Here is a 20,624-nt window from a genome sequence, read left to right as displayed (position 1 = left end):
CGGTGGCCGCGGCAAAGGAAGACCTTTCTCTCTGTCTCTCCCTCTCACTGTCCACTCTGCCTGTCATTAAAAAAAAAAAAAAAAGTATTAGCTTATTTCAGTGCAAATTTTTTTTCATAATAATATGAAAGTATGTATTATGAAAAAGAAAACTGCATGGATTTCAAACATTTTGCAACAAAATAAACTCATATTTTAATTCTATTTTTCTGCAAACTTTTTTTTTAATTCATCCTTATCCTTTCAGCAATTTCCAAGAGACATGTTCATTTCTTTTTTTAAAGATTCTATTTACTTATTTGAGAGGTAGAGTTACAGACAGAGAGAGGGAGAAACAGAGATAAAGGTCTCCCATCTGCGGTCACTCTCCAAATGGCCACAAAGGCCAGAGCTGAGCCAATCCAAACTCAGGAGTGAGGAGCTTCTTCCAGGTCTCCCATGCAGGCACAGGGTTCCAGGCACTTTTGCCATGTTCCACTGCTTTCCCAGGCCACAAACAGAAAGCTAGATATGAAGAGGAGCAGCCATGACATTAACCGGCTCCCATATGTGATGCTGGCACTGTCATCTTAGGTCTCAGTTGCATCATTGGAAAAAGGTGTGTGTGTGTGTGTGTGTGTGTGTGTGCACAAAGTAGAGAAGAGCCCCACTAAAAAAGCTAGAACAATTTGCACTTCAAGCAAATTTGTTGGGGGACACTCTTTAACAAAAAGGCAGAAGTAATAATCTCTTACTTTTTAAAAACATTGCAGAATGAGCAATGTTGGGCCATCGCTTATGAAATGTGTATCACAATGACACAGTGAAGGACTACTCTACAGGTCTGTCAGAAAGAGGAAGCTTCACACTGGCAGCAGCAGGCCGGAGCACTCATGATAGAACCAAGGTTAGCAGGCTTTGGCCATTGAGATCCTGAAGTCTGCACATGGCTTTCAGAAAGATCAACGTTGCAGCAGCTCCAGCTTTATAACTACAGCTCAACTTCCATCTAACTGTAGAAAAAAACAGAGAACCGTTGTGTGGGCATAGGTCTCAAACCCTGAAGGTTTTGAGAAATTTGAGGGGAAAAGTATCAGAAAAAAATCAGAAATCTTTTTTTTTAAGATTTTATTTATGTATTTGAGAGGTAGAGTTACCGACAGTGAGAGGGAGACAGAGAGCGAGCGAGAGGTCTTCCATCCGCTGATTCATTCCCCAAATGGCTGAAACAGCCAGAGCTGCACCGATCCGAAGCCAAGAGCAAGGTGCTTCTTCCCGCTCTCCCATGCAGGTGCAGGGGCCCAAGGAGCTGGCCATCTTCTACTGCTTTTCCAGGATACAGCAGAGAGCTGGATTGGAAAAGGAGCAGCCGGGATAGAACTGGTACCCATATGGGATGCCGGTGCCGCAGGCAGAGGATTAACCTACTGCACCACGGTGCCAGCCCCCCGAAATCTTACTAGAAAAGTAGATGAGATTTGGGTCCATTCATTGGCATATACAAAAGGTTTGCAAAATCTTCATGTGAAATGAATATTATGAAAATTGTACATGGAGTTCAACAAAATTTTCACCAAAAATATATTTATCATTTTACAAACTTTTTGAAATCTCTGCAGATGTTTGAACATGATCTTATTTGCATTCCTATTGTTTGAATGTTACGTGTCCCCCAAGAGCTTGTGTGCTACAAGTTTGGTCCCAGGGGTGGCACTACTGGGAAGTGATGAACCTTTAGCAGGTAGAGACCAGGGTAGGTCCTTGTTTCTTGCTCTCAGAGGATAATTCTTCATGAAGGCTATTATAAACACTTTACTTTTGTCCTGTCCTGCCTTTTGTTGCTTCCTGGCTCAATCCCTCTTCATGAGCCCCAACATGCACTGTGGAGTAACCCACATCATGCTATTTGTACTTCCAGCCTCCATAACTATGAGTTCAATAAAGTTTTTATTTCTTCATAAATTAGTTGCTTCAGATATTTCATTATAGTATCTAAAAACTGATTAATACATATGCACATTCTTGATAGCTTAAGTTTATAATGTAGTAGCTACTCATTAATCTTATTTTCTATTTTGCCCCATTACTCTACAAAAAGCAAGTCAGGAGGGTGAACGATACAGTTCAGGCAGCTAAGCCATGTATCATCCAAGACCATTTTTCTTTTCTAATAAAAATGTTCTTCATTACAAATGCCCCTTCATTTTTTTCATAAGCTGAACATTTCTACATTTGTGCTATAATATCTCTTTGAGCAGGCTGGAGCTCCTAATACTAGTTCTTTGAGATCAGAACACTTTATTATGACTCAGTTTGTAGCAATATTCTTAACATTTCTGGATCATTATGTCCTTTTGAAAATGTGATGAAAGATTTGGACATTCTCTCCACAGAAAAGGCAAGTGGTGTGTGACCTTAGAGCAGCCCTACTATAAAATCCCTTCAACATGTTCTCTCTCCCAACATCTCTGTCATGCCTGACCTCTCTTACTGGAACCCTACAAAAATCTTCATGACACCCAGCTTACGCAGCTTTCTGCCTCTTACAGGGTAGAAAGAGAAGAATCCAAGGAAGCCAGCTTAAAACGTTCTCAGGCCAGGGCCAGTGCTGTGGCATAGTGGGCTAAGACTCTGCGTGCTGTGCTGGCACCCCATCCAGGTACCAGTTGAGTCCCGGCTGCTCCACTTCTGATCCAGCTTTCTGCTAATGATGTGGGAAAGCAGTGCAAGACGGCCCAAGTGTTTGGGCCCCTCACCCACGTGAGAGACCTGGAAGAGGCTCGTAGCTCCTGGTTCTTGGCTCCTGCCTTCAAATACGCCCAGCTCTGGCTGTTGCCGCCATTTGGGGAGCGACCAGCAAATGGAAGACCTCTCTCTCTCTCTCTCTCTCTCTCAGTCTTTCCCTCTGTAACTTTGCCTCTCAAATAAATAAATAAGAGTTTAAAAAATTCCCAGGCCAAGTTTGAGAGTTTACCTGGTTGTAATTCTTTATTAAGTAAAGGTTAAACTTGTTATTATAAAGTAAATTGAAAGTATGCAATTGTAAACATTAAAAGAAATATAAAAAAGGAAGGAGGGAGGAAGTGGAGAAGGTAGATGGGAAGTATTATTATGCTCTTAAAATTATATATATGAAATACATGAAATTTGTTTCCTTTGTATAAATAAAACAAATTTTAAAAAGATAAAATGAATGATGATTTATAAAAATATGCATAGCCTAGCATATGCACGTCTTTGAAATTCTAGAATGGTGCAAACATATTTCCTAGGTTTCTGGAATATAATCCATAAATTCTAAGAAAAGTATCAATAATAAAATAATCTCTATCTCAAAGGCAGGAATGAAGTCAGAAATATTATTCTTTTTGGATTGACATCACATACAGAAAACACTAAAGAAGTCAAACAAAGTGTCCTTCTGACAATGAATCCAGTTATTTTTTTCTCTTTGTTCTCTTCTTCGTAGTTGAAACTATTTGGCTGAGTTAGGATTTCATAAGAATATTTTTTCTTTGGTGGTCAGAATTACTATTTTACTTAGAAATAGGATGTCCATTTATAATTCCTTTGGTAAAAAAAATTTATTTATTTATTTTATTTGAAAAAGAGAGGATGGGGAGAGAGACAGAAACAGAGAGTTCTTCCCTCTGCTGGTTCACTATCCCAGTGCCCCCAATGGCCGTGTCTGGGTAAAGCTGCAGCCAAGAGCCCAGAACTCAATCGAGATCTCCACATGTGTGGTGGGGATCCAAGTATTTGAGCCATCATCTGTTGTTTCCCAAGGTATGCATTAGTAGGAAGCTGGATCGGAAACTGAGTAGCCAGAAGATGGATCCAGGCACCCTGATATGGAATGTAGAGGCAACTTAACAGTTGTATCAAATGCCCACCCCATTCATTATTTACTTATCCTTTCACTTAACAAATATTTATTAGCAATTGTTAGGCGCCGTGTTAGCTGCAGAGGTCATACTGATAAACATGATGTGGGCTCTATCCTCCAGGTTCCATGGTCATCTAAGCAGAGATATAACCAGGAAAGAGGCTAGGCTTTGGAAAGGAAGACTCCTGCAAGAAGTATATTTAAGTTGAGAGCTATAGTATGATTAGGAGTTAGCTGGCTTAAGTTACTGAGATAATAAAACAAGCTAGACTTGTTCACTAGAAAGAAGTTTGAAGTGAAAAACACTGATGAGACACTTTAGCCTCAAATTCAGCCTGTGGAGAAAGACTACACAGGACGGTGACAGGACAGCAGCTGTGGATCAGATCAGCATGCTTTAATTATGGGCTAATATTTGGTTCCTTAAATTTAAAGCTTCTTTTGGTCATTAAATCATCTTAAGTATGCAAGACAGATGATAGCTTAGAGTAAGCATCCAGCATATCTTTGTTGGACTGTTAAGAAGAGCTCTGAAGACGATTACTTTCTGGTTAATTGTTTTCCAAGTAGCTTTGCATAGAGTTCCATGATGGGAAAATTACCAACACTGATAAATTGTCTTCCTTGCAAGGTTTTATTATTTCTTGAACTATTATAAATTCTATGATTCATGTTATAAGTATAAATTTAGGCTCCAAAGTCAAAGGTAAGTTATATCTAAATTATTGACAGTCTTGGAGTATCCATTCTGTTCTTTTAACTTCCTGTTTCTATTAATGAGTATAATGATAGTCATCTGTGTGATTAAAATGTCTCTTGGAGAAATAGAACCTTTTATTTCCAATGTGCTCTACATATCTGTATTCATCAGATTTTCATTCCTACCACAAATGCCTGAGAGGAGTTACTTAGGAAGGAAGAAGGTCTGTTTTAGCTTACAGTTTTGGAAGATCACCATCCAAGACTGGGAAGCCCCATTTGTCTGCTGTCTGATTGCCAGTGTTGGAGTCAGTATGGAAAAACAATCACATGGAAATAATCAATCCTCTCATAAAACCCCCTCTGAGGGCATACCCCAATGACCTTAGGAAAAGGTCTAGAAACCTACCACAGGGCCTATATCCTAAATACTATAATGGAGACAAGTCTCCACCCTTAATCCATTAAGCATTAATGTTAATCCATTAACAGTTAACACAAGACTTTTGAGACCAAGCCCCAGTACGTGGATCTTTGGGGGAACGCAAAAACTATTAACCTAATTATAATAATCAAACCATACCATCTTCCAGGATGGTCATCAGGAGAATATTTTCTACCTGAGAAGTCAAAGGCTAAGACTGAGAATGCAAGAGTTACACAATTGGCTTACTGCTTAGCCTCCGGAAAGCTATCTCAGTCTTCTGGGGTTTTGTTTCCTGAATTAAGAAAATTGTACTCTTCTCTAACAATATTTTTGTCCTAGGCAATACTGGAAGAATTACTTATGTATGTTCCATAACTGGACTCTCTGCCATTGCATTATTCGTCTATGCTGGAATCACAATGGGAAAGCTAAGATGGTACATAAAATGTATTAATTTGTTCCAAAGCTGAGTTCTTTCTAAGCAGGCAGCAGAATGAATGCAAGCTGTTGAATTTTTGTTTCACTACTCTTCTGAGTAAAAATTATCACTTTGCAACAACGTTGTTAAAGTGTATAAGTCCCCTACACCATGACAGGAGCAGTGAATGATGTTTCTGTACTCTCTAAAGATACTGCGTTATCTCACAGCTTGTTATATAAAAATAGTCCCTAAAAAATCCGGAAAACCATGGTTTCTTATATCATGCCCACCACAAAGTCTTTTTATCTACATTCTGAATGGGTGGGGAGAGAGAGAGAGAGAGAGAGAGAGAGAGAGAGAGAAATACAGAGACAAGACTGGCCCAGGCTAAAGCTAGGAGCCAGAAATTCAATTCAAGTTTCCCACACAAGTGACAGGGTCCCAACTACTTGAACCATTATCTGCTGCCAACCAAGTTGTGCATTAACAGGAAGCTGGAATTAGGAACATAGTCAGGCCTTGAATCAAGAACTCTGACATAGAATATAGGCCTACCAAGCAGCATATTAACCAATGCACCAAGGACCCACTCCACTTGCTCCTTTTATTAACCTTAATACCTCATTAGAAAAAGTTATTGATTTAAAAAAAAAAAAACTAAATTTGGAAAACTATCTGGAGTCTTTGTTCTGCCACTTAATTGTGTGTCTTCTTTAGAAAATCATTTAGCCCAATTCGTATGGCTTCAATTTCACTGATGAGGAAGCTAACACCTGCCTCACAGGATAGTAAGGTTTAATGAGACAAAACAAAGTGTTTCACTGAGTAGTGCTGTCTATATTACTGTTCCGTCTCACTATGTATGCTATCAGATAGCCCCATAGCCATTGCACATTCTGATATGCAAATATACTTTCAAATAAACAATGGAACTGTTGAAACCATTTTATTCACCCTTTTGTTTTCCAACACACATACATATTTTGTTTATTATTTCATTTCATGAATATGTATTAACTGTGTACTTCTAATTTTTAAACACAAGGGTGAATTTTAAATGCTGGGAATTTTAACCCACTTATTGACATTCTAGTGTGAATTTAAGTGTGACAATCAAACCACACTATCCACATTACTGATGAGGTGGTATGGCTTTTTAGATACAGGTAGTGAGCACAGGATCATTATGACACCAAGGGTTAACTTGCACATAAAACTTTCACGAGTGGAAGCCTTTCAAACCACACACTGAGCCCAAATTCCAGACTAACAAAACAGCTAGAGATATATGCCATTCCAAGAATGCTTTGTAGAGTAGCACTGTTCTGTAAAAATAACTTTGTCTTATATTTTAAAAAAATTCTGAAAGATCCTGGAATGCCATTTCTTTCCAAAAGAGTAGCCATATTTGAATTTTCCTAGCAGCTTGCAGAGAGAGTGCAAAGCTAACAAGAATCAAAACAGACTCTTTACATAGTTTGTTTGGGTCTAGAGGAAATCTGTCCATGAGCTTTTGTGAAGGGGCCAACATGTCAGCATATGCCTGACTACAGTGAGTTTATCTTTCAATTGATTTAGTCCATTCTGCGGGAATCAAGATGATGCAAGAGTATGGCACATAACCAAGCTCATTCTCTTTTCATTGACAGAAGTGATAAAACTGTCCTAATTGCTGTGTATCACTTGATCATCTGTAATTGCATCAGAGACTATGTTTAAATTCCTATTACAGTTACTTTTTTTCATGTTTTAAGATGTTATTAACATAGAGTATAATCTTCTTATGGTAATGGTTGTCAACAGTAAAGAATGAGATGAATCCACAATTCTACTGCCAGGGGTTTCTACACAATTTTGTGGGACATATGTTCTATTAATAGAGGTATTGGCCTTTTAAGAATCCTTGAAATTCAGCTGCACAGAGGGTGGACACCCTTTCCAAGGTAAATTAAAAATGATCATCAATATAGGGTGTTCCAAGAAAATTTTGTCCTCTAGTCAACATTTTTATTTCCTTGAAGTTTAATAGTTCACATGTAAAGGAGTATGAACTGAGGCTACACTGAGATCAGACAGCAGAGTTGGGGTACTGCTGGCTTCCATTTCTCTATTTTTTAAAAGAAGATTTATTTGCTTATTTGAAAGGCACTTATAGAGAGAGAGGAAGAGATAGAGAAAGAGAGAGATCTTCTATCCTCTGGTTCACTCCCCGGATGTCCACAACAGCCAGGGTTGAGCGAGTATAAAGCCAGGAGCCAGGAGCGGTAGCTTCATCTGGGTTTCCCACATGGGTGGCTGGGCCCCCAAGCACTTGAACCATCTTCCGTTGCTTTTCCCAGGCCATTAGCAGGGAGCTGGATCAGAAGTGGAACAGCCGGGACTCAAATTGCATCTGTATGAGATGCTTGTGCTGTAGGTGGTGGCATTACCCACTACCCCACAACACCGGCCCCTATTTCTCCATGATATTTGTACTATTTCACCAGGTCATTTTTACAGCTATAGATAAAGAACTCTAGAGAACGTGAGAGTAGGTGCTAATGAAGTACAGTTCATACCTGACCAGAGATTAGCCATACCCAGCAGGTCTGCCTTTATATAGAAATGTAAGTAAACACTATTGGGACCACAGAATCAGATGGACTTGGGGGAAAGGAGGAGGGATCTGAGATTGCACATAAGTTATCAAGGTATATTAAGGCACTGAAATAACAGTGCATGGTACTATAAATGCCACTACAATCATTCCTTTCCATAGGCTGGTGGTAACTCAAGGAATACGGTTACATATAATATCAACAAACATTATTTGAAAACTTAATGTACCCAAGATACACATATATGTGAGTATATACATATATAATTATTATAATTATATATGTTTTAATTATAGCAGACACAAATTTTAAAATGAGGGGGATTAGGATATAAAGTCTTGGCACATGCTAATTTTGCCTCTGTTTGAGCATCTACTGAATGATGTTATGATGTTAGGTCTCTAAGTAAAACACATAAAAATTCTTACATTTTAATTCTGGTTTTCCTTAGTGTTTCTCAAACAGGATTGTGCTTGCTATTCATATTTGGTACATTCATCAACACGAGATAAAATAACTCAAGAAAACAAAGACTGAAGCAAACGTGCCCATCTTCACTGTGAATATCAGGAAACAAAATGTATCTCAGGCTCATCACGAGCAGAATGATTCCCTCTTCCTTTCTCCTGTTCCACTTGTTTGTTTCCAAATGCAGGCTATGTCTGTTCATGAAGACCCAAGATGTCTATTATCAAGTGGTAAAACCTCCACAACTGTTTTCCCATTAGGACCCAGAAACTCTTGGCTCTGCCATATCCTCTGCTTCCTCAGTCTCAGAGGTGAAGCCCTCATATCTTTTTTATTCATAAATCACAAATGCTATCATCTTTGGTTGAGATGGCTGTATGCCTGACCCCTCTCTGCTTTCTGCATCCTACCATTCTAGTGCTAATTGTCTCACACCGATACTTAAGTAGAGTCTTGTATGCCACAGTTGCAAGGTAGAAAGTAGCATAACACGCTCAAAATCTAGAAACTGGATGTAGCTGGTGCCTGGCCATGCAGAGGTTTACACAAGATGAATCAGAAAAATGGGATTCACTTAAATAAAATCTTACAGTTAAGGGGCAAATTATCTGAATTTTTATCCCAAGCACAGTCCAATGTCATTACCTAATGAGAGGCATAGACAATATATGCTGAGCGTTGATAGAAGAAATAGACCATATGAGTCATCTTTGAGAAGATTTTGAAAAGAAGAGACTTTAATGGTGAGCAAAATACTCATTGCCAAAAAAGTGACAGGGATGTCATGGATATAAAAGTCAGGTTTCGATGATACTGAATCAGTAATTCTGGCTGGAAAGGTGTGTCTGGGGGAGATGAATAAAGGCTAGGAGTGGAAAACCAGAGAAGAATCCTACAATGCAAGACTTGGAGCTTTGCTAGTGAATCTGAACTTACCCTTTAGAACCAGAATTCTTCCTTGCCTTTCACTTCTTTGCCTTCCAGGATCAGCTCTGAGTCCTATTGGATCCCCTTATCTATCTGCCTCATGGTGAAGAGGTGCATGTACCTGTTCTGAATCTCTTGTCAATTTATCTAAGAGATAGAAAGTCTATTTCTGTTTCCAGACTCTGCCAGACCTCCTTACCCTGGGTCTTTCATCCTCTGTCCCTGGGGACTTATTGCCAGTGCAGCAGCAGATTCCTTGTGGCAGATAGTGTAAACAATAGATTTCAGTAAATATATTCACCAAGGTACCACTCCTGTACATTAACTCACATCTTTTTCAATAGCTGGCATGTTGTTATCATCAGATGGAATGGTTAAGAGGAAGTTCAACTCAATTCTGATTGATATTAAAGCACATTTTAAAAAATTTTCCTTGGACTTCTTAATCACACAGTTGAGAAGCCCTAATCTGAAAATACAGATTCTCCAAAATTTGAAACATTTTGGGGATTATCAAAAGTGAACAAGTGTAAAATTCCACACCTAATCTCAGGTGAGGGGTTGTAGTCAAACCACAGGTATACTAAAAATGTTGTACAAAATTAACTTCAACTAATGTATTTAAGGTATAAAGGAAACATGAATGGATTTTGTGTTTTTAGTCTTAGGTTCCATCCCCAAAAATATATGTGCAAGTATTTCAAAAATAAACTGAGAGATCCAAAACACTTCTGGGCTTAATAATTTCATATAAGGGATACTCAATTGTATTTTTGTTTCTCCCATGAAATGATTTCACTATAAGATTCATCCATTTGGATGGAACAAGAGAGAAAGAAGTTAAGATATTAGATGCATTCACACTGGAAACTTGGGCCAATTATCTTACTCTGTATTCTCATGCACATCTAAATTAGATATCATCCTCCAAAAGTGTAGTCTGCCTCTTCAACAATGAACAAATTCACATTAGAATTCTTCTTCCTTGTAGGTAACAAGAGCCAGAACCTGCTCATGACTGCTTGCATTTTTAGCTTTGGTCAGATTGCTCCTATGCTAGTATGAATGACTGTGTCTTCCTGAGAGTATCATATGCTTATCATCTAGACCATTCATGACATAACCTTAAATTTCATAGCAACAATAGCTTGTGCATCTCTAAATGACAAATTTAGACACTAACCAAAAGGAATTGATCCAAATCCTCCACTAGAAAAATACAAACTTCTTGAATATTGTCCCTAGAGATAGATGATAAACCCATGTGGGAAAGCATTGTGGATATATTTAGCCTACACAGCCAGGTGAGTTGAACCATGAGCATAATGTCAATCTTCACTTTGTGTGGTGAAGTCTACAATTACCACAGATAATTTTGTTACAATGCATCCAAACCTGGTCTAAGAGATACTAAAGGCACTGATCTCTCATTGATGTGACAGGACAGATTTCCCTCCATGGCGTACAGGAGATTCAAGATTTGTAGGGGAGCCTTGAGAATAACCCATTTCTCGATCATTTTTTTTTTCAGGTTATCCCAGGTTTTGTCCTTTTTTTAATTAACAGTTTTAGTTGGATAGTGGATCTAGGAGAGACTAGGAGAAAAGAAGGTGGTGGAAGGGGAGGAGTGTTAATACTTAGAAATTAAATCTGTGCTTATTCACAACTGAGAGTATCATCTTCAGAAAAAGGTGGACGCTTTTTCTTTCTTTTTAAAAGCTTAGGATCTTTCTTCTTTTCAGAGTTCAATAAAGTATACATCAGTTTCTTCTAAAGCTTTTGAGATCTTCACTTCAAACACATCACAAAAGAACCAAATATTCTTCTTTAATATTATAATACTATTTTTAAAACTAAGAAAAATTGTTCTTTATTGGAAGATAATATTTAAAGCAGATCAGAAGATTGACCTAAAGCACTGACAGCTCCCTTTTCAGAATGCTCACCTCTCAAGCAGATCTTTGTGTCATTTCACATTCACTATTAGAATTTCTCCATTCCCAGTTAAACAGTTTTTGAAATACTACATATTTATTGGCAGTTATAACACAATGAATCCACACCTGTTGTACACACACATGTGCTTTCCCTTCAGGTCTTTTGATGTTCACAATCTAAGGAAGTTTCTTAAACATTTTATCAAACTTAAGAGTTATAAGTTAACTATTTCTTAATATCTGGATTCTACTTAGGAGACCATAAGAAGACAGGATTTAAAAATCAAGAATAGGAAAATCTAACACCAGACTAATGAAAAACATGTAACTGATAACTTTGAATGAAAATGGTAGATACATTTTGAGTCCCTAAGCTTACTCAAAATTCTTACTCCAAGAAATCATTTTAACTAGTTCATCATCCTGGACAACATTTATCAGTGTCTAGACAAGCCCTCTCAAGAGAGCAAAATGAGAATTTCTCTTACCAGAAATGGAGAAATTTCTGTCTCACCTTTGCCAGACTCCGGTCTATCTCTCACTGGTATGATTTTCCAATCTGGCTTTAATCAGAATGTATGAGAAGTGAATTGTGGTTTGATTTTGAGATCTTCATTTTTCTGTGATAGTAGAAATGAAGGAACTAAATTGCTTTAATACTTTCCTGTGTCCAGCAATGACACAATGCCACATGGGAAGAATAGACTGAGACCAGCATGAACCACCATTGTATTTTGCTCTTGATTTAGTCTTAACATTTATGAGCCCAGGATATATTTGAAATGAAGACACCCTGGGCAACTGCAGTCTAACGTAGTTTAATATACTGTTTCTGCACAATGTCTTGCATTCTATTTTACCTTCAAGAGTACTTAACTTCTGCAGTGTAGGTTACCAATACCCAAGTATTGAAAGCAAGAGTATCATGGCCTCCAAGAAGCACAACCAGCAGACTGAAAATGTTCTTGTTCTTGGCACAGTGCGTTTTTAGAACTAAGCAGCTGATTTTATTATCTAATGAAAAATTCTGTGAGTTTTAATTTGCTGTGAGGGAAAAACATTTACAATTGAATTCAGTTACAACTCATTTGTGATTAAGATTTGGTATTTAATATTGATGGGTTTATATTATTTTCTTATTGCTGTCTTTGGAGAATTCAGTATGAATAATATGCTGAACACAAAATATATAAATTCCTTATTTCTCTACTTTTAAAATATAAGATTGGATTCATATTATAAATATAAAAGAATCGTTTGTTAAGAGTATTTTACATAAAAGCAAATGTGCATAAATGAAGAGCACCAGAGTAGCTGTTTACTGAAATCCATAAGAAGACATTGCAAAGCACTTAACAGAGATTGCAAATGAAAAACATATAGCAAACCTCTTCAATTCCCAAAATTTTTCTTAGCAGAACATATGAATAAAGACAATTTTCTGTGTGGTAAGTTGAAAGGTAGACTTGACAATAGATATTTGGTTTAATAGCCAAGCATTTCACTGTCCATCTTTGAACTTTTATCAGAGACAAAACTTTTTGTCCCAATTCTTCCTACATTATTTTCACTCCAAGTTAGTGACCTCACAGGATAGGAAAATATACTTTTAGTTTTAGAAGTTACACTGAGTATCTATGAGGGAGAGAAAACAAAATATAATTGCAAACCATTGCAGTCACAATAGGTAACCCAGGGTTAAGTAAGTTGTAGGCCCTTTCAGAATATACTCAAACAGCATCTTAAAATGAATGGGAAAATACTTATATTGCATTTTAAGCAACAAAATATAGGATAACATAATAAAACATAGGTTGAAACACAGAGAAGGGACTGAAAAGAAATAACCAAAAATTTCACAATCATTTTATCTAATTTTGCAACTGTAATTTTTTTCTTTATACTTTTAAAATTTCCTAAATTTTTGTGTAAAGCACATCTAATATTTTTGAGTTTTTGGTTAACATAGTAACTTGCACATCTGCAAGGAGCACAGTGCAACATTTTGACAATCATATATGGTGCAAACTGATCAAAACAGGAATCCACATCTCCACCCACCCACCTTTCCTCCATGTTTGGAGCCTTCCAGCTGCCCTAGGAAAATATGCAGTGTTCTTATCAGAATTAATGTGAATTAATAATTTCTTCTGTACAAAAGAAGGTACCCTCAGCTATAAGGGAGAAAAATGGATTTTAGGTATTAATTAATTTATTTTTTAAAGATTTATTTGTTTATTTGAAACACAGAGTTAGAGAGATGCACAGAGAGAGAGAGAAAAAGAAAGAGAGAGTTCTTCCATCCTTTGGTTCACTTTCCAAATGGCCACAATGGTCAAGGCTGGGCCAGACTGAAACCGGGAGTCTCCTATGTGGGTGCAGGAGCCCAAGCAATTGGGGCATCCTCTGCTGCTTTCCCAGGCACATTAGCAGGTAGATGGACAGGAAGCAGAACAACTGGGACCTGAAATGGCACCCATATGAGATTCCAGCACTTCAGGCTGCAGCTTTACCTGCTATGCCACCAGCCACATAGGTGTTAATTTTCATAACCTATTTTCTTGCCAGTGTGATAGTACAAGCCAAAGGGAGACTCTCAAGATAATTAAGATTTTGCTTCAACAAATCTGAAGCCATAGAAAACACATTTCCTCTGTGCAAAATCATTGTGTTTTCTTGGCCAAGGCTCATTCCATAGAAATGCTTCACTCCACGTAGCCAGTCCCTAGTGCCATGATTCAGCTGAGAGAAATGGCTTTTCCCTGTTCTCTTCCCAGCAATCTCCACCATTCGGGCCTTCAAATCAGCTCAGTCACTCCTGGGAACAATCATCTCATAATATTTTGGCATTTTAGACATATTCAAATGAACAGATTTCGTAAATCTCAACTTTACTCAATTCCCAACAGTGAACCTCATAGAATACCTTGCACAAAATAAAACGATAGTTTTTCAAGTTCAGAAAATGTATTTTCATCCAATTAACATAGTTCTTTTTGAGTGACTATTTCTTAGGTCAGGAATGGTAACTGAGTTCTCACAGCGTTGAAGGTGATAGAGAGAAGTTAGATTAAATGTTTAAAAATAAACTGGAGACATTTAGAACAGTATAGGAGAGATCATGCCAGGAATGTATGTGGAGAAACTAATACTTCAGAATCAAAATTTGGGAAATGAACAAGGCCCAAACACAGCACCTGAGTTGAGGGACAGCAGACCAGAGAGTTGAGAACTAGGTGAAGTTGGCACTGACATATTTCCTAGTAGAAGCAGTGCTAGTAAACAGCCATTCCTTGGCTGTGATTAAAAATGACATTTGCTGTCTGGAGCCTCAGTTATGAGATAGCAAAAGTGAGAAGTCAGATAAGATTAAAGGCCAGAGTGTACAATATATAGTATATACCCCACTTCAAAATCCTGAGTTTATACCTTGAAAATACTCATTTCTAATAATGTGCTTTATAATCTTTGCAGGCCACCTGTATGAGTATTAAAGAAAAATACTAATGATTTAATTTTATTTAGGTTACTTGATTATTCTTTCAATTTGCTACCAAATAAGCGATACTAGAATGGGCAACACAAGGATTTAAAAAGAATTTTGGGGGGACAAACATTAAGTCATGGAGATGTCTGCACTGTACTAAATTGTAATGCATTGCCATCAGTGAACCCTAACCTCCATGCAGAGGGATTAATATTAATTTATAAAAACAAAAATACTATACACAGTTGATTTGTTAACATCTGCATTCTCAAAGCAAACATTTATAATGAACCTGAAGTTTATTATTCATTTACATGCACTTCTATAAACTTTTTCCTTGTTTAATGTGGTATTAGAGTACAGAAGAAAATTGCAATGCAAAAGAGACATCATTTTCATCCACAAAAACCTCAAATTTAATGGGAAAGAAATAAATATACTTTAATAATGGAAGTAGTAATGGCTACACTAAGTCCTTTTCTGTTACAATGTCCTCATCACCATTGTTCCTTTATCTTCACTGCCTGAAAAAGCACACCCCTCTACCAGCGCTCCAACAAAACATCCCGTGAATTGTGTAAAACGGAGCATACAGAAATGTAGACCCAGTCCTGCTACTTTCTTTTTCATTATTGAAGCCCTATCAGCTTATTATAAAGTACAAAAGAGTAGCTCGACTGATAGTCCTTAAATGAGAATAATAATTACCTACAATTATTGAAGATTTACTATATACTCAGGGCTACAATAAGTACTTTTTTATAAAGATTTTATTTATTTATTTGAGAGGTAGAGTTACAGACAGAGAGAGGAAGAGACAGAGAGAAAGGTCTTCCTTCCATCGGTTCACTCCCCAAATGGCTGCAACAGCTGGAGCTGCACCAATCTGAAGCCAGGAGCCAGGTGCTTCTTCCTGGTCTCCCAGGCAGGTTCAGGGGCCCAAGCATTTGGGCCATCTTCTACTGCTTTCCCAGGCCACAGCAGAGAGCTGGATTGGAAGAGGAGCATCTGGGACTAGAACCGGTGCTCATATGGGATGCCAGCGCTGCAGGCGGAGGATTAACCTACTGCACCACGGCGCCGGTCCCTAAGATAAGTACTTAATACACATCAAATGAATAAGTGTTTGCTGAACTCAAGATCTAGTCCTTTGAAAGAAAAATTGGTTGATAAAGAGGCAAATCAGTTTTGCCTATTACAATGGGACATTCTGATCTGTCAGATGCTAATATGTTGCTAAAGGCATTCTTGATAAGTATATGGAGGGGCAGGCTTTTGGCATGACTGGGAAGACATCTTTTGGGATGCCTACAACCCGTGATGGGATTTGTGGGTTGCAGTCCCAGTTCTGTTCCCAATTCCAGCTTCCTGTTAATTCAAACCCTAGGAGGCATTAGGTGATGGCTCAAGTAGTTGGGTCCTAGCCATTCAGGTGGGACATCTTGATCAAGTTTGAGGTTCCTGGCTTTATCTTGATACAGCCCCAGCTATTGTGGGCATTTGGGGTGTGTGTGTGTGTGTGTGTGTGTGTCTGCCAATCAATCAATAAATTAACCTTTTTAAAATATACTATGTGGATTAGACACTCACCTGCCCCACGACTAGTGAAAGACATTCTTCCAGGGTCCCTGAGCACATAAGAGGGGGAAATTCACTATATCTAGAGAAACTAAATCTAAAGAAATAATTCAAAATTGTGAGGCAGTGATCATCAGAGTCTGAAAAGCACAGGGAAAGTCTGTAAAAACAAACAAAAAACTTGAAGTCCAAAATATTTTAAGGAAAATGCTGAGTTCATTCATATCCCAAATCCCTTAGATCTTTCATTATTTTTTCCATTTATTCAAATTTGAATTCTAACTCCTAGCACGGTATTCTCCTTATTTGCAAAAAATGTGAAAGTTTCTCAGTAATCACTTAAAAACACTTTTGCAAATGCTATCCATCAAATGTCCATTTCTCAGTCAGTTGTGTGAACCTGTCTCAACCTAAGGACTGGGAATAATAGGAGTTGTGATTTGACAAAATTGGACAGCTGACTATACTCCAGGGTCCTACAAGTAAAGAGTATGGATTCAGTGCATTTCAGACTTAGACCTACCTGACCAGGAAAAATAGAGTTGACAATATCCATATGTCTTAGTGCATTTTGTGTAAATAATGACAAAATACCTGAGACTTGATCATTTATAAAAAGTAAATCTATTTTTTTTTTTTTTTTTTGTAGTTCTAAAGGCTGGGAAGTTCAAGCTTGAGCTTCTGGCAAGGGCCTTCATGCTGTGTCATGCCATGGTGGAAGGCAGAAGGGCAAGAGATCTTGCCCAGATGAGGGAGAGGGAAGGAAACCGAGTTCATCCTTATGTAAGGAAACTATCCCTACAATAACGAAACCACCCCAGTAAAAATTACTTCAATCTTCATTAGCTAGCACTTGTGACCTAATTATCTCTTAAGGGCACTCTGTCAAACTGTTGAATTAGGGATTAAATTCCCAATACACAATGTTTGGAGGACACATTCAAACTATATCACTGTAACTTAAATATATATACTTATTTATTTATTTATTCATTTATTCATTTATTCATTTGGAAGAGTCTCACAGAGAGAGAAAGAGACACAGAGCGGGGGACAGGTCTTCCATCCGCTGGTTCACTTCCCAAATAGCCACAATGGCTGGGACTGGCCAGGCCAAAGCCAGGAGCCAGGAGCTTCTTCCAGGTCTCCCATGTGGGTTGCAGGAGCCCAAGTACTTGGGCCATCTTCTGCTGCTTTTCCAAGCCATTATCAATGAGTTGATTCAGAATTGGAGTAGCTGGGACACGAACTGCCATCTATATGGGATACTGGTATGGCAGGCAGCAGCTCTACGCACTATGCTACACTGATAGCCCAAAGCATAGTAATTTTATACTCTATATCCCCAAGTAGAGTGAAAGTAAATTTATGCATATTAACTAAAGAATATGAGTCCTTATTGCTCAAAGGATTTATTTCCCAAATGATTCAAGTGATAATTACTACTATATTTTCATTGTGTTTCCTTGGATTATAATAAGCCAGCAATCACAAATGGTGGCTCCTTGGCTGCACTCATATCTGCACCATGGTGTGTTCAGGGGTCTGAACAAATAATTACAAAATAAGGAAATTTGCATAAAAGTACAGAGTTCAGACTTTTGTCGGATTTTCTTGCTAAACAGCAATTCACTGTTGCTCAGTAGCACACACTGTAGACAGTGAGTGTGAATTACACTTCGACACGACTCCCTACTTAACTGCACCAAGCCTTCTTCTGCTTAAACTAAAATTACCTCCTTGTTTGAATGTATATTTGAGTTTACAATTTTAGGTAGAGATCCTGACATGAAATTCATGTTTTATGAAAGTGGTAAATTCCTTGAAAATGAAATGACATTGTGCTTGCAGCATAGACGTCAGAAAGAAAGAAAGCACTAATTTTCCAAAATACTTAGCTAAAAAAATAACACCTGTGGCCAGCATTGTAGCCTAGCAGGTTGAGTTGCTGCAGTACCCCATTTGGATGCCTGTTAAAGTCCCAGATACTCTGCTTCTGATCGAATTTCCTGCTAATGCTCCTGGAAAGGCAGTGTAAGAAAGTCCAGGTACTTAAGTCCCTGACACTCACACAGGACACCAGAATAGAGTTCTTGGCTCCTGTCTTCATCCTGGCCCAGCCCTGACTGTTGTGACCATTTGGGGAGTGAACCAGCAGGTGGTAGATATCTCTATATCCCTCTGAATTTTAAATAAATAAAATAAATATTTATAAAACCTGAATGTTCTGGATCTTGGTTTGGCAAAACATGTGTTAACTCCATGTCTGCAGCTATGAATGAATATATTGTATTTTAACTTATTTGCATGGTGAAATCATAATACCCTGGGCAGGTTTTAATTGTGTGTACTGTAAGACCATGAGCTAATTCTCTCAAGTCATTACATTTAGAGGCTCATATTTGATGTATTAAACTCTATAGTTCCATCTATTCTGCCTTCATCTTTGCTATACTGGAATCTCCTTTCTCCCAAAGCAAGTTGCAGTTTGCATTGCTTCCATTAGATGGCACAGAAGATTTTTTGAGGTACCAAACAAACAGGAATGTCTGAAAGTTATGTGTGGGACCAGTCACGATGGAAACAACAGCAATTTCAGATCCACCAGAAACACCTTTTTAGACTATCTGATTTAAGGTATTGCCAGAAAGGAGTTATTTTATAACTTATGAGCCATTTTTCTTAACTACACTAATGAGACCATTTCATTTGTAGCAGAGCTCTATTGGGCCTTGTTTTATAGCCTTTTTCCTTTTCAAAGTTGAAAATAATAGTCACACAAATTATTGCAAAAGATATGGTGGAGAGGGGAGAAGGACAGTTCTACACAACAGAGAGCCAGGTCCATAAGAAAAAGTTTTATGTATAAAAATTGGTGTATAATTACCAGTTGGTTGTCAGTCCCTTATATGCTTGTTATTTTTGACTATCCTCTTAGTATTTCCATTCTTACTAACATTTCTCCTTTGATAACTTAAAATAAGAAATGTTTCTCAATACATTGGCCAAATCTAAATCTTATCATATTTAAGTTGTTCTATTAGTCAAAGTATCAATCATTCTGACAACTAGATATAATTATTTGTGCTTTTTCAGAGAATCTTCAGGCTTTGAAGGGCTTTTAGTAATTTATTTTTAAATCTAGGGTAATGTGTCCCATATTAATTTCACTGGAAATTTTAAAAAAATCAACAGAGAGCCCTTTTCTTGGTTTTGGTGGGAGCAGAATTTGTAACAGAACGATGAAGATTCTGCTGACCTGGCTTAGAAATCCTGAATTCTTCACTTTGCATGTGTTGAAAGACTTAGGGAAGTCCCGCAAGACCTCAGGAACTGGCCGAAATGCAATCCAATGTTTTGCATAAATAGGAAACAAATGTGCTACCAGCACAGAGATCTCCACACACTCAAATCAAATGCTCAGCTGATGGCTAAAGTACACAGTATTTAAAAATTGCATGAATTGTCTAATGTCATTAATTAGCCAAATCTCCTCCCCAAAGTGGTTCATTTCCATTATCCTTCTCTATACAATAGCCTAAACCTTGAAACTTCTGGGTCAGGCCCTTCTTGGAAAACCACAGCTGGGAATGACATGGAGCCATAGACATAGTGCTGAGAACTGGAATACTTCGACCATCTTTGAAGGAGAGAGAGGTCAGGAACAAAGGGAAGTGGTGGAGGCAGATGGGATATATTTACTTCTGGGACCTTTCCATCTCTGCTTAAATAGCTTGTCAGTGGTAAAGAGTGTATAGTTATTGTTTATGTTCCAAACAGTCCCATTTCAATAGAAATGAAATGATTCTTAGGTGAATTGAGGACTCAAGGTAAAACAACTTGGGAAAATACAACAGCGAACAATGAGTCACTGTTCAAGAAGATGTCTTGGATACAGAACAATTAGAAATAAGAAGAGTGCAAGCTTAACTGAGGCGGCTACCTTGAAAACTGGGAAAACAGAAGGAGCAAACTCCATGAGGTCTTTGTTAGTGTAAACCTGTGGGTACCAAGAACTCTCTTATGATGATGGTAATGACAGATAACCCTTAGCACAATTAACAGACCTTATCTATTTGGAGGAATTAAAATTTTAACATTAAAGAACATAAAATCAGGGCAAGGAAGACTATTATGACATTCATCCTGAGCCCTGGACAGTCATCAGAAGATCCAGGCTCAATCATTACTCGTACTTAATGGAGTTCACATATAGTG

At 37.8% G+C, this 20,624-nt stretch overlaps 1 pseudogene; it reads left to right on the top strand.

The window, feature by feature from the left end:
• The window catches only part of LOC100346447 (complement component 1 Q subcomponent-binding protein, mitochondrial pseudogene), a 61,983-nt pseudogene that overhangs the window by 2,767 nt on the left and 38,592 nt on the right, over positions 1 to 20,624 (top strand).

This window comes from Oryctolagus cuniculus, chromosome 3, assembly GCF_964237555.1.
Source record: "Oryctolagus cuniculus chromosome 3, mOryCun1.1, whole genome shotgun sequence".
NCBI lineage: Eukaryota > Metazoa > Chordata > Mammalia > Lagomorpha > Leporidae > Oryctolagus > Oryctolagus cuniculus.
This window is presented reverse-complemented; position numbering and strand designations above follow the sequence as displayed.